A 3,717-nucleotide genomic window follows, 5' to 3' on the forward strand; every position below is an offset into this window, starting at 1 on the left:
ACCATGGCAGTTTTATCCCAATCAGGTCAGTGTCTTGGTCTTCTATAGGGCACTGTCAGCTTCTCTGGACATAAATGGCCTTGTGGAAGGCATTCCACACCAGCCCCCTTGAGCCCCCTTTATTCTCTTTTTAAAAGGAATACAGTAAAACAGTGTGTGTGTATGTACGTGTGTGTGTGTGTGTGTGTGTGTGTGTGTGTGTGTGTGTGGGTGGTGTGTCACATTTCTTCAATACAACTTCATTTCATAACCTATAGCATACACTATGTCCTTTCATAGCAAACAAAAGTATATTTTTTAATTCTGGGTCTGTCTACAGTTTGCTAGCCTTGGCTGACAGTACCCAAGTGACTCAAAGAAAAAGTACTCGTGCAATTTTGCTTCTGGATCAGGTCTATTTAAACAAATGTGGAACTGTGACTACAGCACCAAGTCCATTTAAAAGAATGTCGAATGAAGGCTACAGTGTTGAAATCAAATCAATATCTCTTTTTGAAGTGATTGGTCGGAAGTGCTAGTGGCTCAAGTCTCAAACAACCAAATTCATGTCTATTTGAATCATCATTCTCAGTCTCCAGTGTGATTTTTCTATGCATGAAGCATCAGAGCGGGCAAGACTGTGATAGAAGGGTTGTTGTCTGGACTACATCTCTCCTTTACAAAGCCATGAGTGGTTGCTGGTAAACTGGGTGAAGAGCGGCTCGGGCCAGGTGACTCATTATGCCAACATTAGCCATCTCAGGACCCGTCATTTAGACATCAAGCCGCCGCGTTTAACACTGACCCCCTCCCCCCCCCCCCTCTGCTCTCGAGCTCTGCGTCAGCGCCAATCGCTCAGTGGCTTGATTATCATTCTCTGCTGCTGCTGCCGCATGCGCCGCGCCACGCCGTGCGTGAGAGCACATGCATGGCACTTCGCTCTGTAACCGAGTGACAAACGCATGCGAAGGAAATGAGGGGAACTGCTATGTCCGGCCTGAGGAACAAGCAAACGTCGCACACTGTTTGCATAATCACATGTTATGGAGAAAGACCACTGTAATTACACTGTCGTTTTTCCGCGATAACGCCTTGAACGCCAAAGCGAACATTTTGAATGTTCTCCACTCTTAAAATGCTTTAGTTCAAGTCTCAAATGGACAAAGGAAGAAAATTGGAATCCTTGGAGACAATGACAAAAACATCATCAAATAAAGGAAGCTTGTCAAGCTTTCCCTCTGTCAGGTTATACTTATATTTTGAGACTGTATTTTGACTGTATTCATTAGAAGGTGAACAGCCAACAGTCCTAGTAAGGAGTAAGGAGAGCTCTCCACCAGCGCCTGTTTGACTGGTCTCAGCAGAGGCAGAAGCAGAGACAGGGGAGGATGGCAGAGCCAATCTTGGGCTGAGTGGAGATGCTGGATGTGGAGAGGGAAATTGGTTTTGTGTGGAGGGGGAAGCTGATGGATCGCTCACTGGCACTCTCGCCACGTTGAGGGCCTTGTTTATGCCTTTCATAATGATTTTTTATGAGCTGTGGATTGCTGTTTATAGGAAAATACACTTTAGCTGGAATAGATGTAATCTAGAATTCACCATTTTGAAAGAAGAGTTATTGGTGGGCGTTCAAAAAGCTGCTCTTCAAGAGTCCTCAGCACACAGCAGAAAAAGTGTCCATCATTAGTTCTGCAAGGAGAGCTGATAGTGGAGACAGAGGGGAGAACTGTTCCTGATCTGGCCCGAATGAGGCTCAGATTCGGCTGCTACCAGAACTAACTACGGCACTGTGGTGCTTCACATGATTCTCTGTATGCTTCAATGACATTGGCCACCTCAGGACACTTACTGGGTAACATTCACTTACTGCTGGGTGCCGTTGGGGCTTGGGGTGGTGGTGGTGGAGGGTGTTAGGATGATTCTAAGCCCCAGCACTGACAGGGGGGCCCCAGAGAACAATTATATATCATCATCAAGTAGGCTAAATAATGTAGTCAAAATTATTTGTTTAAGTTATAAACAAAATGTGTTATAAACTATATAAATCCATGGTTCTACGGCATTGTTGGCAAAATGGTCATGATAGCCTTGATATTTCACCCCTGGTTCAGTCTTGCGTATAAGGACTACTTGCTCTTCTATCAGAGGTGGGAGTAAGTCACACATGTGCAAGTCACAAGCAAGTCTCAAGTCTTAACCTTCAAGTCTCAAGCAAGTCCAAGTCATTTTTTGTGACAGTCAAGCAAGTCAAGTCAAGTCATAGCTTGGGTCAAGCAAGTCAAGTCAAGTCATAGCCAAATCATTCAAATTCATGATGATTTACCCACATTTTCATTTTAAAATAAGCTACAATAGGCTAGTTATGAACTGCTGCTTTTATTTTAAACTCATTTAAAACTCAATTATTATTGAGTTTTATTTGTAACAAACTCAAACTCAAAAATTCAAGCCACATAGGCCCTACATCTGAACGGAATAAGATGAAATGTATACGAATAATAATAAATGTATTTCAAGTAGACCTATTATAAAATAGCCTATTATTGTTTCAATATGCCTCAAATATTAGGTAAGCTACATCAAATCATGAAAATATATTCAAACAGTTCAAGTTGCACCTGTAGCCTACTGACCTGTCACATCTCCAGGGACCCAATAATGTTGAAAAAGTGAAGTAATTAATCAATCAAACGCTTCCGCCGACGTCACTGCCAATCTTTGACAAGCGCAATGGGTTTTAGGACCGTCTATGCTATATATCATATTATACATAGCCTAAGCCTAACATGTGAAGTAAGCTACTTTTCTATGCTGATTGCTGGCAGTTTGCTAGGCCTACTTAATGTTGTTAGCCTACTAGGCTACTAGGCTGTAACAGGGACGTGTTTAAGAGGGAGGGAGAAAGAGAGGCGCTTACTTTAGGTTACATTGGCAACATTTTCGCTAGCATATCAAGATTAAATCTAGACAAGAAAATGTTTCACTTTGCCATTTCACACATTTTAACCTAATATGGCGTTAACTTAGCCTAGAAATCTAGACGCACCCTAGCAGCAGCAAATTACATTTGCTTCCAGGGCTAGTCTAGCAACTCTCCGTTGGCTTGTGAGCTCGAAAAATTAAACTTCTATCAGGCCAATCAAATCGTGTATAGAGTCGTTAGGCGAGCTTAACATAATGATTGATGGCAGAGTTGCAACGGTTTGGCTTGAATTCCCTGCTACTTGAAAACAAAGAAGATGGATGTTGCTTTTGGCTAACAGTGTGACACGAGCAGAGTTTCCGCTAGAAAAAAATGGTGCCGGTCAAAGTGACCGGCAGAGGTTTCGTTTTACGGACATTTTGATGATATGCCGGTCAAATATCCTATTATCCCTTCTTAATTAGTCAAATTGAGGGAAACTGGAGACAGGCTATGTAGCTTAAAGAATGACATAATCAGGCTGTATAGAATGCAACATGTTTATTAGCCTAACTTAAACATGCCTAACAAGATCTAGCCAGTAGCCTATCTCTTCATGGACAGCAAGAGTCCGCTTCGTTCGTTGTTTTAAAAAGACTAGGCTACTGTACGTTGTTTGTTGCTGCTACCCACTTTATCTCCAGTGGTGACTGTTTAACTTACACAGATGCGCACACACAAGAATGAGCGCTCAGTCGCTCACACCACTACTATGTCTATGCCTCTTTATTTGATAACAATAAATTAAGAAATGTTTTTTATTCTGGGAAATGTTT

Source organism: Alosa pseudoharengus, unplaced genomic scaffold, assembly GCF_046254945.1.
Source record: "Alosa pseudoharengus isolate Yale_2024_CS ecotype anadromous, Long Island Sound unplaced genomic scaffold, YU_APseudo_1.1 YU_APseudo_1.1_scf_18, whole genome shotgun sequence".
Classification (NCBI taxonomy): Eukaryota; Metazoa; Chordata; class Actinopteri; order Clupeiformes; family Clupeidae; genus Alosa; species Alosa pseudoharengus.